The 16,762-nt window shown below is 35.4% G+C and overlaps 1 long non-coding RNA gene and 1 other non-coding gene across 3 annotated transcripts; one reads left to right on the top strand and one right to left on the bottom strand.

Moving 5' to 3' along the window:
- Nucleotides 1-9,600: 9,600 nt before the first annotated feature.
- LOC141698517 (uncharacterized) lies at nucleotides 9,601-11,040 on the top strand. Of its 2 annotated transcripts, XR_012565144.1 has the most exons (4): nucleotides 9,601-9,820; nucleotides 10,126-10,350; nucleotides 10,513-10,580; nucleotides 10,753-11,040. It is a non-coding gene; the product is annotated as an uncharacterized LOC141698517 (long non-coding RNA). The 2 variants fall into 2 exon arrangements; XR_012565143.1 differs by having other exon boundaries at nucleotides 9,601-10,350.
- A 2,779-nt stretch (nucleotides 11,041-13,819) lies between these two features.
- Nucleotides 13,820-13,926, bottom strand: LOC141699466 (small nucleolar RNA R71). Its single transcript, XR_012565929.1, has one exon. It is a non-coding gene; the product is annotated as a small nucleolar RNA R71 (small nucleolar RNA).
- Between the last annotated feature and the right edge of the window lie 2,836 nt (nucleotides 13,927-16,762).

The following is a 16,762-nucleotide window of genomic DNA, read 5'->3' as shown; positions in this document are numbered from 1 at the left end:
TTTCTTTGAAAACAATTTTCTTGCAGGTACATTTGGATGTTTGGAGCTTTGAGTGAGTGACACACTTGAGACTGAGTGACAAACACTTGAGTGTAGAGTGGAGTGAAACACAATGTGAGATCACTAAACAGAAATCACAAACTTGCACTGTGAGGAAATGGTTACCAAATAGTCTCTTTACTTGGTCGGTTGATCCTAAGGTTCTACTATGAATACATTTTGAAGGATTACCCAACTAAGGGGGAGAGATTAGAAAGAGATTATGACTAATAGTCTTTCTGAAACTAAGAAGAGGGATTTCTAACTTTATTGTACTAAGGAAGGGATTCTTCATCTTAGGGGGATATATTATTGGGTTTTGGTTCTGGATTCCAAAATGTTTTCTATGTACTTTATGGGAAAATATGAAGATTGTTGAAGACATTATTTGGAAGACGTATCTATCTGCAACTTTAAATAAGGGAGAAAAGAATTTGTTATTTACTGAAGTTGAATATATATAGAAGATGCGGTAGATATAAGATATCATTATTTCCAAGTCAAAGTTGAAAGCTGATTGAAGATTTTTGGTTATGGTTAGTTGAGTTACCCTCCAAACTGTTGCTTCTCCATTATTATTTGACTGTCAGGTGTAACAGTCAAATAAGGGGAGATTTTTGAGCAAGATTGAAGCTGTATGTATAACTCAACAATATTGGTTTAGATAACTCAATAGAATAAGGGACTTTGAAATAATCTATGTTCCACTAGAATCAGTACAGATTGTTTATTGGGCATATACACAAAAGGTTTTGTTAGCTGCAGTGAAGAAGATGTCAACAGTGATCCGTATGAAGTTCATTAATATGTTCAGGCATCAGAAAAATAAGGTTGGAGTCATTCAAAGTAGTTATCAGAATCAGTGTGGAGACCTCAGGGATTCCTAGTAAAGTTGGTTATATTTGGTTGAAGACTTAATGGTGGTTTGTACGGGTATTATACATCGGCCTGAGAGCGAAACTAGTCATATGTGAACCAGACTCTTGCACTAGACGTTAGTGATCCGTGAAAGAAATGGAGTATTATTTTTAGAAATGTTGTTAAGTAGTTTTGTACTCGAGTAGACTGGAAATATTTTAAAGTGTGAAAACCCGGAGAATAGAAGGCTTGAAGATACAGAGGAGTACAACTCAGGAATTTACAGGATTTATGTGGCGCCCTCCAAACCCGGGTCAGAAGTTTGGGGTCCACACACACACACATCTTATTTATAACCTCCTTATAATAATAATAAAGATAATAATAATATGCAGTGACCCTACTTACCAACTACCACGGACCGCAACAGGTTAAAGTATACACACAAGCCAAACACACACTTATATTACAAACCGTTCAAATCCCAACTATCCAAACTCAGAACTGAGTATTAAACATTATTACAAACTTTTACAAACTTAAATTACTCCAAAAGGTGCCTACTAGCTTAACTCGATCAACCTGAACCCCTAGCTCTCGCGCTGGACTGGGGATCCGCGTTACCAACAGGGTCCTTCTTAACTGGAAAAGAACATAAACAACATCGTACAAATGAGCTAACTAGCTCAGCAAGTCATAATGACAAAATTGAGAATAATGATCATCAAGTGAAAAGGGTTATGATATCAAGTAAACAATGAATTATGATTTAGAATTGGATATTATATTTTCATTTTAAAAACCAAGGTTAGGCTGCTGATCAGTCACGCACTAACCCCGCGCAAAGCACACAACAATGCTCTAACTACTGGATCCAAGGCACACATTGGCCTAACTTGACCAATTATATGGTCTGACCACGAATCTGGTCCATAATTTTATAAAAACAATCCAATTCCAACATAATAACAAAATAAACAATGTAAAGCAATAAACAGAATCATAAACAACACTGGATGTTCGATAATGAAATGGTTTCAATTTTCATAAGGATCAATATGGTCTTTCAAAGTATAAGATACAATGGTTTGAATATGTAAGTAATCTGGTTCAGTATTTGGTATTTAGTTTGTATGTATTTGTGGAGTAGTATCGTATATTTGAGGTTCGTATTTGGGTATAAATAATCAATGGTTTAGAAAGAATTAGGTTTACGGCTCAAGATCAATATCTGGAATCAGGGTTTAGGGCTCAGTGCTTCAGAGCACTTGCAATATAAAATAGGATTATCAATCAACTACAGTATATCTCGAGAAAGTTCAGAACACTTGCCTGGTACTAGCTTGCTATACTGCACTAACTTCCAATCACAATCGTCTACTCCTCGATTATCTGTTTCCCTTTCCTACGCCTTGCCTCTTCTGCTCACATATCATAAGCATCTATAAATACTCTGCTTATACGATTCTATTCGACATACACTTCTATCTACCCTTCGTTTCACCCAAATCCGATTAACGGATTGAAAATTACGCTATAAACAAGTAAACACCGAACATATAGACCAATAGTTAATCAAAAAGTCACACATATAGCATATAACACGTCAAACAATCAATGATATATCATTTATAAAGGAGTCTCGGGTCATAAACAGGCTTTCGGGTATTTAAAATGATTTTTGAAACATTTTTTCGGAATTAAAACAGGTCGTTGGATCAATTTCAGACTAATAAACAGGGTTCGGTTGACCAAATCTGACTTCAAAACAATTTTATAATAATTATCGAGCCTTGAATACAATTTAAAATAATATTTTAAAGCTCGAAATTATTTTTCGGAATTTTTAAATCATTTTTAAATAATTAAATCTAATTAAATAATTAAATAAAATCAATTAATAATTAATTAAAGAAATTAATCAATTAATATTCGAATTAATTGACCAATTAATCAATTAAATATTAACTGAAATTAATTAACTAATTAATTCAGATTTATTTTTGAATTAAAATAATTTTTAAAATGATTTTTATAAAAGAAATCCTATTTTTAAAAATTAATAAAACAGAAATACTATTTTTACAAGTTTTGTAAACAGAAATCTTATTTTTAAAACTTATAAAAATACAGGGACTAAACTGTAAGGTTGATCAAACTACAGGGGTGAAACTGTAGTTTGATCACCTTCTTCACCAGGTCGCCGGCGTCGCCATTGCCGGCGACACCGAGCTCGCCGGAAACGTGACAGATGCCTCGAGTGGCCGTGAAACACTGCAGAATTCAAGAATAAACCATATGCAATTTAATTATGTAAACATAATCTGCAACCACATCCGAAATCGATCGAAACGATCGAAACAAAAACTCCCCGCCGGCGAGTTTATATAAAAACCGGCGAAACTTCAAACGACAACTCCGTTCAATCCAGGAATCGTCTGATAACGTGCTATATATGAATAGATTACAAATTTCAAGGGGAACAAAACCCACCCCTTTAGAACATCTGATAATCCCTAAATAAGAAACCCCCAATTTTAATCAAGAACATTCAAACGAATATAAACCCTAATTATACAATTCGAGAATCAAACCCTAATTTGAACATGTTATTGAACTCCAAAGCGATCATATGACATACCAAAATGATCAGAAAGAAAAGATCTAAACCATGCAAGCATCAAATCATCCAAACAATAACTCGAACAAAAATTCACACTTTTAATTCTTAATAATTCGAATATAAAACAGTTTATAGGAAAATAACCTTTGATTCTGGGTTAAAATTGATGGCTGAATCAGATAGGAAATTTTTCAGGCTTCGATTCGAGTATATGCACGCCTTAATCCGATATCGGTAACGCCTCCGAATTTGTGTTTGATTACGAAGAATAGTTTATAATTATAGTATTTTCTCTGTAAAAACTCTGTAAATACTGTTTGCAAATGATTTCTGGTACGAAATAAAATACGGTAAAGGCTATTTATAATTACGAAAAATTAGTATCCCGTTGGATCATTCCTGATATAAAATGGTACATTTATTTGTAAAAACTGATCCAAACGGTACAGGTTTTCTGGATAAATATCCAAATCAGTACAATTTGTACTGCAGTCTTGGTATCAGCGCCTGGTTACACGTATTACGAGGTGATAATTGTGATAGTTTAATAAAAAGATCCCGTTTACCGAAAATACGAGTTTTATTGATTTACCGAAACGAATAATGTATCGAAAATGTTGCGTCGGAACCCGCGCAGGACAAACCGTACGCCGGATCGAAAAAGTCGAAACATGGAAAATGCTCGGAATATTGCAATTAGGTTAGGAAGGAGTTCTCGGAAGAGTTTCAGGTTATAAAAACGTAAAAACGGATGACGTCGGTTGGTTCCCGATTGTATAAAATAGTTTTTAAATACTCGGAAAAAGATTTTATAAAATCCATATATTTCTTATAAAATCATAAATCATTATAAAAATAAATAGGAAGATATGAAAATTATCTATATTTTATTTTGGACATATAAAAATTAAAATATTCAATTAATATTATTTTTAAACATCGAAGCACATTTAACACTTAATAAATAATTCACAGAATAGATACTGAATACATATAATAATTATTTATTAGCAAAAATAATTACACGATATATCCCGGATATTACAATTTATCTAATCAATAGCTGATCTTTTATTAAATGAATAAATGGAAATCAATTCATTTATTTATTTATTCATTAAATCACCAATTTATTTTAAATAAATAAATTAATAATTGATTTTTAATTTAAATAAATAAATGAAAACTAATTTATTCATTTGTTTATTTATTTGTTAAAAATCAAATATTTATTTATTTGTTTAAATCCTGCCAGCCAAATCCTGAACACATGCATGCATTCTTATTTCGCACATAAAAGAAAGAAATCAAAAGGATTTAGTTTGCAAAGAAAGAAAACAGAACTAGAAGGTGCTCGAATTTGTTGATATAGTAAACAAAAGAAACTACGAACTGATTTCTTTGTACAAAGGAAAGCAAAATGGCGGGGTTGTTTAATTATAAAACAAAAGAAACAAGTCTGGCAGCTTCATTTTGATTTTCACGTGGTGTAACGACTCGTATACTTTTATATTTAATTAAAGTGTAATTATGGAATTATTAAATGAATAATATATGTGTATAGCTTCTGTCAGCTATGTGTTGTTTTACTTTTATCTATGTGTGTGAATTATGGTGTCCAGGGTGGTTCGTGTAATTAATTATGGACTTGTATTGAATTGTTTCACTTTTAAAAGTGGATTTAATATATGTTTATTTGTGCAAATATGTATATTGTCTCTAAAATTGTTTTTAGGACTTTATAATTTCAATATTTATTTTTGGGATTTTATAAAATTTAGAAATCAATATTTCATCAATTATTTAACCCTATATGATTTTCTGATTTCATTTATTTGTAAAATCTGTATTTAATTCCCGAATTCTTGAAAAATTATGAAACTCATATTTATTCAAGTTGGGAATATTCCGGGAATTTTAAAATTACTTTGGGAATTTTTGGGATTAATTTCACCCGCGCGTTGTTTCGTTTTATTGATAAAAGCGGGTATAAGTGGCATTTCAGAAATTGTTCTAAAATTACGAAAATTACGTTTTCAATTACTCCGAGATATTTCTAACATTTTAAGGCTAATTTTGCAATTTTCTGAAATTATTTTAATTTCACCTTGGTTCGTTAATTTTGAATTTTGAGACAGAACAGACCTATAACATTCGTATTTATCTTAACCCTACGTGTCAATCTTATAAACCAGATGGGACACGTGTTATTTCCCCTGTGCAGCAGCTGTTAATTGAAGAATTAAACCAAAACCCCTTCCTTTTTGCTCCTGTGCTTGGGTATCTTTCGAGCTTCTTCTCGAAATCTCTCTCTCTATATCTCCAGTGCTCTCTCCTCCTCTATTTCGTTCTCTCTTTTTCTTGGCTATTTCGATCGCCGCTGTTTCTCACTTCTCCGGTGAGTTTAGCCGGTGTTTTTTCGGCGATGCCTCCGACTTCTGCCCTGTTTCAGATTATATATATATGTGATATATGTGTGTGTGGTTATGTGTGTGTGTGTGTCGTGTATTGTGTGCATGTGTGTGATGTGTTGTGTGCATGGAGGTGGAGGCGGCAACGCCGCCTATGGCTTTATTTTCCTCCGGTTGCCGCTGGAATAATTCCGGCGAGGTGGCCCTGCCCCTTTTTGCAGCGCGTGTGCGCGTTGTCTGCTCTGGTTTTGATTGTTTTGTTCGGTTGGCTGTGGTTTTGGATTAGTCATTTCTGATTTAATTTTATTATTTCACAGGAGGTTATGATTAATATTCGTGAAGTAAAATATATTCTGTACGAAAAATAGTATTAATTAAATCGGCGAAATCCACGTCGGAAACCTGAAATAACGGGTACCCGCGAGTTTTACCGCCGTCGACGATGAGCCTCGGTGAGTCGACGGTGGACTGTGATGACTCGGTTCCGAGTCCTAGTATTTTAAAATAAATAAATATAAAAATATGAATAAAAATATAAGATGTAAATAATAATAATTAGTTTATTCAAATCGGCGGTTGGGAAATTATGAAATGTGGATTGCGTGGTTGGTTTGGACTGAATTGATTGGTTGGGCATTGTTGTGTGATTGATTTGACGTCGATTATTGCTCGACGGGTAGTCCGATAAACAAAGGAGACGCCGCCCAAAACCGCCCAAATTTTGGGAGCATACCCTGTAAATTATCGGGGGATATTCGTCGAGTGTGTATAGTTATATACCTATAAATAAATGTTGTATGTGCCTATCTGCATATTGTAATAAATGGTTAATAACCTTGTTTTTACGAAGCGTATCTGCGTATTGTAAGAATATATATTATAAGTTATAACTAACAACCCTGTTTCCTACAACGACAAGTATATGTGATTTCCGAAAATGAATATCGAGCCGAGTTTTAAGTATGTGAACCCTGATTGTTATATGTATCGTATCAATATGTGTAATTACGAGTCGGGATTGGATATCGAATGGGTAGATGTGTTATTGAGGATATGTCAAGCATACCTAGACGTCTAACGTAGGGTATTTCGGCTCTGTAGGTTCTAGTCGAAGGACTTAAGAATTGATATCGAGCTAAGATAACCTAGTGTTCAGTCGACAAGCGTAGCGAGGTTCCAAGCGAAGGACCTGAACGTTAAAGTCGGATCCAGGATAGTCTGATAGTAAGACGATAAAGCCGAGTGTCCAAGTTAGTCCAAGGTCGATCAGTATTAGTTGTAAAACTCTGCAAGGCAAGTACCCCTGACCATTCTTTTATGGTTCAGTACGTATGAATAGCTAAATTTTTTTTCTTGTAATGGAACAGAAACGTTTTAAGTTACGTATCCCCTGTAGTAATAAATCACAGTTTGCAAATTGTTTTGGGGAAAAGTAACTTCGAAAGGTACCTATCTCGAATGAAATGATTTGCGAACTGGATTTTATATGTGTGCAGGTAAAATGAAGGGTTTGAAAATGAGATAGGTACAAGTGTTTTGAAAACTGGATAAAACGATCAGATATGGAATACATTGGGGCCATAGTAGGCCTATTGAGGTGGCGTAAGAGGCTAATTCAGTTGCGCGCATTATATAACCGATTAGTCCAGCAGGTCAGCGACCTAGCTAGTCTCTGAGTTCCGAAACAGGTAAATGGGATGGCAGTTAGAGCCGTCCAGTGTTGATAGCCTGATCAGCTGTCTTCACATATCCATAAGTATCGGATTTGACTTTGCGGTTCTCGTAATGGAACAAGTGGTTTATACAGTGGATTTGGAAATGAAAATGGCATGCTAGAATTAAACTCTGGCATTTGTACACATCACACTACTAAGTTTGTTTTGTTGAAAGCATGCTAGTTTTGGAATATCCAGTTTATGAATGTTTTACATGTTTTGCAAGCGAGCTATAATCTATGTTCATATCATTGTTTTATCATAAATTGTTTTATTTATTATTCATATAGTGGTACTGCTGAGCAATTGAGTGCTCACCCTTGTAGAATGTTTCCTATATATATTGTAGATGCCTAGGAGATTCTTCCGTGGTAGTCAGGGCAGAGTTCCAGTTCCCTTCATGTCAGACTACTCTGAGATGGTTGTGTTGGACCAAGGGTGGTCTGTTGAGTTGTTGTGTTAAGTTAGTTGCGTCACGATGATTGTTGTAAGTGGGTTTGTGTTATTTGTAACCTGAATCATACTTAAACCTGGCAAAGATCTTGGTAAAGGGGTCATGGTTATGTATAATTAATGATTTGGATTATATTATATTTAGTATTATTGTTGTTGGTGACATCAACTCCTGACCCCGGGATTGAGGCCGTCACACGTGGGACCCGCCTGAAAACTCTATCAAACACAAAAGAAATAAAACAACTGAATTTGGCAGGTGTTTGTTTGAATCTGTGATGCAAGAAGACGCGCGCATGGCGCCTAATTACTTACATCCCAGTTCTGCTTTGGCGCATGGATCACACAAACCTTTCCCGGTCTTCTTGTTTGCTTGCTCGCTTTGTTTTTCCTGAAAAAAGAAATCAAATGCATGTGCTTCTATTTTGTTCAAAACACAAAAGGAAATTATGTGCATTTGGTCGTAGTTAGATGTCAAATAAAAATGAAATGGAAGGTCGTAGGTTAGAATAAACTTCTAAGTCGTAGGTTACAGAGTTGTTCAAGGTCGCAGGTTGTACAAAACAAAAAGAAATGAAATTGTATTTACAGGTCGCAAGTTAAGATTTGCAAGCTGTAATATTCAAAATGTATTGACTCAAATCAGCCATGTGTTCCTCCTATCTCTCCTCCATAATCTACATTCTATATAACCAAATTTTCAGCAAATTGGTAAATATCTTTTCAGCACATTCAACAAATAAAGCTCTGCAGAAATTAACTCTCGGAGAATTTTTCGATTTCATTTATTGAAATTAAGGAGATAAGTGCTGCCCAATTTGATTTACACCACATCCAAGTCTTACATATTGTAACACTCAATATTTGTAGCCTCTTTGTGTGTATTGATTATCATTTGGTAAAGGAGCTATGGATTTTTAGAGTAATAAAAAGAACCCTAGATTGATAGAATATTGTATTGGTTCTTTTTATATTAGTTGCTCCGAATATTTGTATTTGGAGTTGTAAGCAAACCTCCGGGTATTTATCATTTTTAATAAAAAGAATATTTACCCAGAATATCTTTGTGTGTTTATTTTGTTTTAGTTTTGATATTTCGCTGCAATTAATTTTAGAAAACGAAAATCATTCACCCCCTCTGTATGTATCTTTTGGACCTAACATCTTTTTTTAACTGTTTTTTGCTTTGAGATGTCAGGGAGGCAGAGAAGGACAAGTCTCTGAAAATGGTGCTCAGTGGTTGTGTAGATATTCTTAATCAAGTGATTGTGTTGTGCTGCTATAACTGCTGATATTAAGTACTATTAAGGTGTAGATATTCTTAATAAATTTCTATGATCTTTAGTTTAATTTATATTATTAGTGATTTATAAAATCATAACATCTTATTATGTTGCAGTCATTTTACTTTACTTGTTAGATGTGAAAACTCTATTAAAAAGGGGGTCAACTTAGCTACTAAGTCATATGTTATACTTCTCCTAATGGCGTTGTTCCTGGAATTGCACTTACATAGATAATATTTAACGAAGTATAGGGTATGTTCCAAAACTATATTTTAACACAATACAACAAGAGTTTGTTTAGGTGGTTCAATTTTTGGTGTTCTTTACATCACTGGACTGTAAACATATGCAGGAAGAGATCACAATATTGTTGTTGCTGAATGAGTTGTGCTAAATTTTATGCAGAGGTCGAGTGGAATAGCAACACTTACTAAGGTGTGTTTATTACGTTATTGCATATTAAATTTTATGAAGGATGCTTATAATATCAGAGCAAGTTTAAAAAAAAAAGATATGAGTAAACATGGTACACTACTCTGTAATAGCTCGTATGCTTGACTAGGGCTGGATGAAAAAAATTAATTGTTGAGTTTATGAAGTTATCATTTATGCTCTAGTTATGATCAGGTTGAGTCTCTCAGAAATAAGTTAACCTTCAAAATCTACTGTTAGTAAATGCTCAGATTAAAATAATAGTTTGGCCATTTTGGGAATGCATAATTATCTTTTGAATTCAAAAGACAGGAATAATTCAATATGTTTTCGTTCTTCCCAAGCCATGGCTGATGCGGCACAACCTTCCTGTATATTGGAGACAAGGAAAACTGCCTTATCGGATTGCCACTTTGGAGAAATTACATTTACTGAATTTATAGGTGACATATTTATCACAATTATTATCCTCTCAGGCATACACCAAATTCCTAAGTTCTTAAAATCAGATTGGAGATTCAGCTACATACTAGGTAGCCAAGTAACTTCTTGTTTTACACCTTTTTAGTGATGTGTGATAATTGCTATGTAATTGTGCAAAATATATAAAGTTTTGTATATTTGTTGAGGTTTACTTATGACGGTTGTTTAGATATTTGAAACCAAAGTTCTATCATGCTTGTGTGATAATTTAGGAATTATTGTTGGTGCTACAACATCCTGTATTACAACTCCACTGGATACTATCAAGACTCGGTTGCAGGTATGACTAGCTGTCATCCAGTAAGTCTTTTTTACAGGACACTAATTTGGTTCACACGTGCAAGTGAGAGGAGTGTTAGAAGTGTAATATCTATTTTAGTAGCGTTTTCTGATTAGTATGAATTGATGGGTTATCAGAATACTTATCCAATAATGTTAAATTTGTGATGTAGCTGTTGTTCAGGTGAATTTACCACTTTCTTAACTGGTGACTTGACAAACTTGGGAAGCCCATCACCCAAACCTCTAGCAAAACCAGGATGTCTGAACACAGACCTTCACAACTTCAAAGGGGCAAAGAGCAATATCAACAATCACTTCAGTGAAAGCAGAACCAGCAAGGTAGATAAGGGTTTTATATTTAGTTGCATACTCAGGGCCTGCAATATCAAAGTAGTAATTTCAGAGTAATATCAGAGTGGTTACAAAGAGAGATTCGGTGAATTTTATCACTGCATACAACTTTGCCTCTCTTTGTAATAAAATACAGTTTTTACAGAACTTGATTCATCACTTTGTAATAATTCATGAGTTTATATTTATTAATTTAGATTGAGTTAGTCTAATTATTCTTGGAATATTTTTATTTATATTTTAGAATTTAAATATTGTTCTATTTGTTAATATATTTGTGAAAATAAAAAGAAAATAACCAAAATAAACTTTTGAATACGAATTTTTTAAAATTATTTATGTGGGCCCCACAGGCAGCCCCCACCAATTTCACAATATGTTTAATAAATTTTATGATCTTTTACAACACAGTATATCTGTTACTACAGAGTCCAAAAGATGTTATTGAGATCTATAGTAATAAAGAATGGTATGTTGCAATAGAGTGGCTGCTATATTGCTATAAATATCTATACTAACTAGCTATGAGTCAACATAACTTTAATGTTGCCTTAGCCCATTTTGGGCCTTTAGAAACATTTTTTTGGTTCTATAGGAACACAACTTGGGGGTTGCTTAAAGCAATCTATCGCGTAGTGGAAGATATGTGAGATAACGTCTAAGACTCCCTAACTTAGGTCTAAGAGAGGTAGAAATGGAAAACGATGAATAAACAAGGCAAACAACTTAAGTACATTCCTAATGAACCAAGGAAAGCTTGTTTTAATTGTGGTAATACTAATCATATTGCGATTGATTGCAGGAAGCCCGAAAAGAAAGTCTCTAAAATTCTTGAATCTAATATTAGTGGTAGATCAGTATTATACAAGCCATAAAATCCTTGTTCTCATTGTGGTAGCTGATAAGTGGATTTTATATCTACTTGGAACACTTCATTACAAGCCTAAGTTGGTGTTTTGGACTTAAGTTGTTGGTATTTTTTATATGTTTTTGTGTTTTTTGCATTTGAAGCATTAGTTAAATGAAGAAAGCAGATTTTCAAGGAAATATACTGAAAAGAGTTGAGAATTGGAAGCCTAGGCCATTCTCAAGTTGAATAGAATCTCATTAGATTCGCGTGGGCAGTTGAATCGCCTAATTCTGATGAGCAGAATTCAAGATACGGCTAAAAGAAGAATCAGCAGAAAAATCCAAAAACCCTGGGCGGCCGCCCCAAAAACCAGCGCGCCCGCGCCGACTTTCTGCCAAAAAAACAGCACGCCCGCGCTGATTTTAGCGCGGCCGCCCCGCCCTTTTTGCCCCAGAATCCTGATTTTAGTAGAATTTGATGATTTTTTAGGGTCCAGGTCCACTAGGGGCTAATATATAGTGATAAAAAGACGTTTTTAACAACAAGGAGTGAAAGGAGAGTAATACGAAGACCTAGAAGAGCACAAGACGGCTAAGGAGATGAAGACTTTTGTATTCTTCATTATAGTTGTACTTCGGATGCTTGTTTTCGATTTATCTTTGAACCCTAGTACTCTTATATTATTTATTATCATGTTTTCATTGGAACTCATGGTGACGATGAGTTCGATTATGAACTAATCATTATCGTGGGGTTCTAACAGATTTATTTATGGATTTCAATATTTATTTTGTTTCAATATCTTGGCGTGTGGTGATTTATTGGTATCCTAGTATTGGTTGTGCTTATTCGTCATATATGCGTAGCTAACATATAAGATAGCGTGTTAATCTCTATTGAAGCGACAGTGAATATAGAGATTTAGAACTTATCATGTTAGCATATGTTCATGTATTTATAATGCATGATTCGTAGGTAATTTTAACCATCTTACTTGCCCTATGTAATCACAATAGATAACTTGTTCATTAAACCTTTATGTTGTCAAATTCTATAGACATATAGGGTCTCAACATAATTGGTGTCTATTCAGCTTCTATCTCTTTTATGGATGTCTGGTAGTAAGGTATTCGTACGACGAAAGTTGGCGTTTACAAGTTTCGTGTTATCTGATTAGTTATCATCACCATTGCATGCTAAGGTTAAGAACAATGACTTTGAATGAAGTATTTAGTGAAGTTAAAAGCCCATGTCTATCTCATATAGTTAATTCAATCACTTTTATTCTTAGTTAATTGCATGTTAGTTTAATCTGAGTTATAAACATCTGAACTTGTTATTGTCTTAGCATTAAGCGATAGCCATACCATTGTTGCATAGGTGCATAATCTTAAGTTAACTAAAAAGAGTCTCGGTGGGTACGAATCTGATTTATATCTTATACGATTTATGAACGCGTATACTTGCGTGTAATTTTAGCTCGTGTTTTCGCCCTAACAAGTTTTTTGGCGGCTCTGTCGGGGACTCGGTGTTAATTTTTAGTTTATGTGCATGATATCAGTGGTCATTAAAGTTCACTGACTCGGACTCTCTTACTTACAAGGTTTAGTTTAGTCGTGTGTTTCAGGTACTCTAGTTATCATTGCAATGAGAGAACTAGTAGCAAATCCGAAAGCTTTGATGGATTATTCTCAACCGAAAATCATTGACATTTATTCTAGCATTGTCAGACCAACCATCACGGCTAATACTTTTAAAATCAAGGCTAGGACAATTCAGATGGTACACAATTCAGTCCAGTTTGGGGGTTCTCCAATGAAAGGTCCCAATATGCACATTAGGGATTTCATCAAGATCTGTGACACCTTCAAGTTCAATAATATTTCTGAAGATGCTGTGAAACTGAGACTATTTCCATTCTCTCTGTGGGACAAGGCTAAGAGCTGGTTACACTCTCTACCAACTGTTCTATCACTACTTGTGAGGATCTTGCTCAGAATTTTCTTACTAAATTCTTCCCTATGGCGAAGACAACTGCACTTAGGAATGCTCTTAGTCAATTTGCGCAACAATCGGGAGAACCTCTATGTGAAGCTTGGGAGCGCTACAAGGAGATGCTTAGGAAGTGTCCTCATCATGGCATGCCTGATTGAATGATCATCAATTATTTTTACAATGGTTTGGGAGCACAGTCTAGATCTATGCTTGATGCAGCATCAGGTGGAACATTATGGACAAAGAGCTATGAGGAAGCTTATGGTCTAATTGAACTGATGGCTACTAATGAATATTAGTATCCAACCCAGAGATTGCCACAGGGCAAGGTAGCAGGAGTTCTGCAAGTGGATACAGCTATGACTATCACTGCTAAACTAAAGGTGTTGTCTATGAAGATCGATTATCTGGCTAACTACAGTGTTAATCAGATAACCAATGTTTATGAGTTGTGTGCAGGTTCGCATGCGACGGAGCAATGCGCTATATCAAGTGAATCAGCTCAGTTTGTGAGCAACTTTCAGAGATCGCAGCAACCAGCTCCAGCCACTTATCATCCTGACAGCTGGAATCATCCTAACTTCAGCTAGAGCAAAAATCAGAGTGCGATGCAACAACCTTACAACAGTATGCAGCAAAGCAATTCAACCCTCCTAGTTTTCAACAACCGCAATATACACCAAGACAACAACTCCAACTTCAACAACAAACTCATGGAGGTGTAGGTCTATCTTCGAATGAAAAATCTGAATTCGAGGAGTTTCGTCTTATGTTCAAAAACGAGGCTCTTATATGCCAAAACCAGACTGTTTCTATCAAGACTCTGGAGAACCAAATAGGGCAAATTGCTAACGCCTTATTGAATCGGCCATCAGGAACGCTTCCTAGTGATATAGAAGCCAATCCAGGCAAGAGGGAAGTTAACGAACAGGTGAACGCCATCACCCTGAGGTCTGGAAAGGTCGCAAGCCCCCAAATTCATCAAGATGAAGAGTCTGAAATTTTTATCCAGAACGCAGGTGCATCTGCACCTTTTCCAAATCCAGAAAATGAGATTGTAGATGAAAAAGTGGTGTAGAAGGATGCCGAGGTGGAACCAAAGAAGAAAGTTGTTGAAAGCAATCCTCTTGAGGGTAATATAGGGGATAAACAGGTCTACCCACCTCCATCATATCCTAAAAGACTTCAAAAGCATAAGTTGAACAAGCAATTTTCCAAATTTTTGGAAGTTTTCAAGAAGCCGCCTATCAACATACCTTTTGCTGAAGCTCTAGAACAGATGCCGAGCTCTGCTAAGTTCATGAAGGGTATTCTATCTTGGAAGCTAAAACTTGAGAAATTGGAAACCGTTGCTTTAACGGAAGAGTGCAGTATTGTGCTGCAACAGAAACTACCTCCTAAGCTTAAAGATCCAAGAAGCTTCACGATACCTTGCACCATTGGCAATCTGTCATTCGACAAGTGTTTGTGTGACTTGGGAGCTAGCATCAATATGATGCCCTTATTAGTTTTCAATAAACTTGGACTACTTAATCCAAAACCTGTGAACAAGTCTTTGCAGTTGGCTGATCGTTCCATCACTTATCCACGAGGAGTAGTGGAGGATATCTTGGTTAAGGTGGATAAGCTCATCTTCCCTGCTTATTTTGTCATTCTGGACTTTGAGGAGGATAAGAAGATTCCCATTATTTTGGGAAGACTATTCTTGGCTATAGGCTGAACTATGATTGTTGTGCAAAAAGGAGATCTTATGATGAAGGTTCAAGATCAGAAGGTCACTTTTAGTGTGTTTAAGGAAATAAAGTTACCCATAGATCAAGAGCAATGCTTTAAAGTAGAATGGGTCGACCCTGTCATGAATTTGGAGCTTGAGCAATTGTCAAAGTTAGATACCTTAGAGAGAGCCTTAAAAGGGGAATCAGTTATTGAAGATGATGGAGCAGAGCAATTGCAGGTTTTAAATGCACCTCCGTGGAAGAGGAAGTTGGATATGCCATTCGATTCTCTTGGGTTAGCAGAGCTGGAAATTTCCTGGGAGCGTCTTGAACTGTCTATTGAAGAAGCTCCCACATTTGGGCTCAAACCGCTTCCAGGTCATTTGAGTTATGTATTTTCAGGTGCACCCCCTGACAAGGGGTTGGAATATATGTATGATAATCTAATGGGTGACCGGCCGGTTCCTCCCGTGCTTACAGATGGTCCCTCTCGTGCACCACAGACAGTTTATAGGTGTGGTCTTGGTTATGCACAGTATAGAAGGTTGATTCGGCATATTGAGGCCATGCATGACATCCACCGACATTTTGCTAAAGATTTGACACACACTCTCAAAATTGTTTTCCGAGACACTGGTGTCGAGGTTGATTGGCCACCTGATCCCCCACCCGAGGAGGGTGATCCTCCCACTAACTAGGTATGCCTGAATTCCTTATTATTACCTTCAATGCGGACATTGAAAATTTTAAGTTTGGGGGTGATAATGTAAGGATTAGTGTGTGTGTGTGTCCATATAGTTCATATAGATTTATATTGAATGTTTAGTTGTAGTTCATTCATATTTTTGCATGATTGTTCATTTAGGATATATATGTTTGCATGTTTGTTGGTATTTTATGTGAGTTCATATAGTTGCACCTGCATGCATATAACATGATCCCTTAGGTTGAGCTATTTCTATGTGTTAAGTTGATGTTGATTTGAGTGTGGTGATGAAGAACAGAGGGATAATTAAGTTCTAATGAATTGATTTGCATGCCAGAATTTTTTTCACTAAGTCTTATAGGATTGCTTTTGAGCTAGATCATGATCATACTTGTTTATTTGTTGAATTTAATCACTTGGTTATATTTAGAATTTATGATATTCTCGTAATGACAAAAGAACACTGAATTTTAAACTGGAGAAAAGCTTGGATTCCATTGCTTGTTTTGAATAAGGCTAGGCGTTAAATGGCTAGTATTCGGCTCATATTTTCATGAGTAGTC

The sequence above is a fragment of the Apium graveolens genome, chromosome 11 (genome assembly GCF_009905375.1).
Source record: "Apium graveolens cultivar Ventura chromosome 11, ASM990537v1, whole genome shotgun sequence".
Lineage (NCBI taxonomy): Eukaryota > Viridiplantae > Streptophyta > Magnoliopsida > Apiales > Apiaceae > Apium > Apium graveolens.
Note: the sequence above shows the minus strand (reverse complement) of the source record. Positions and strands in the feature narration are given on the sequence as shown.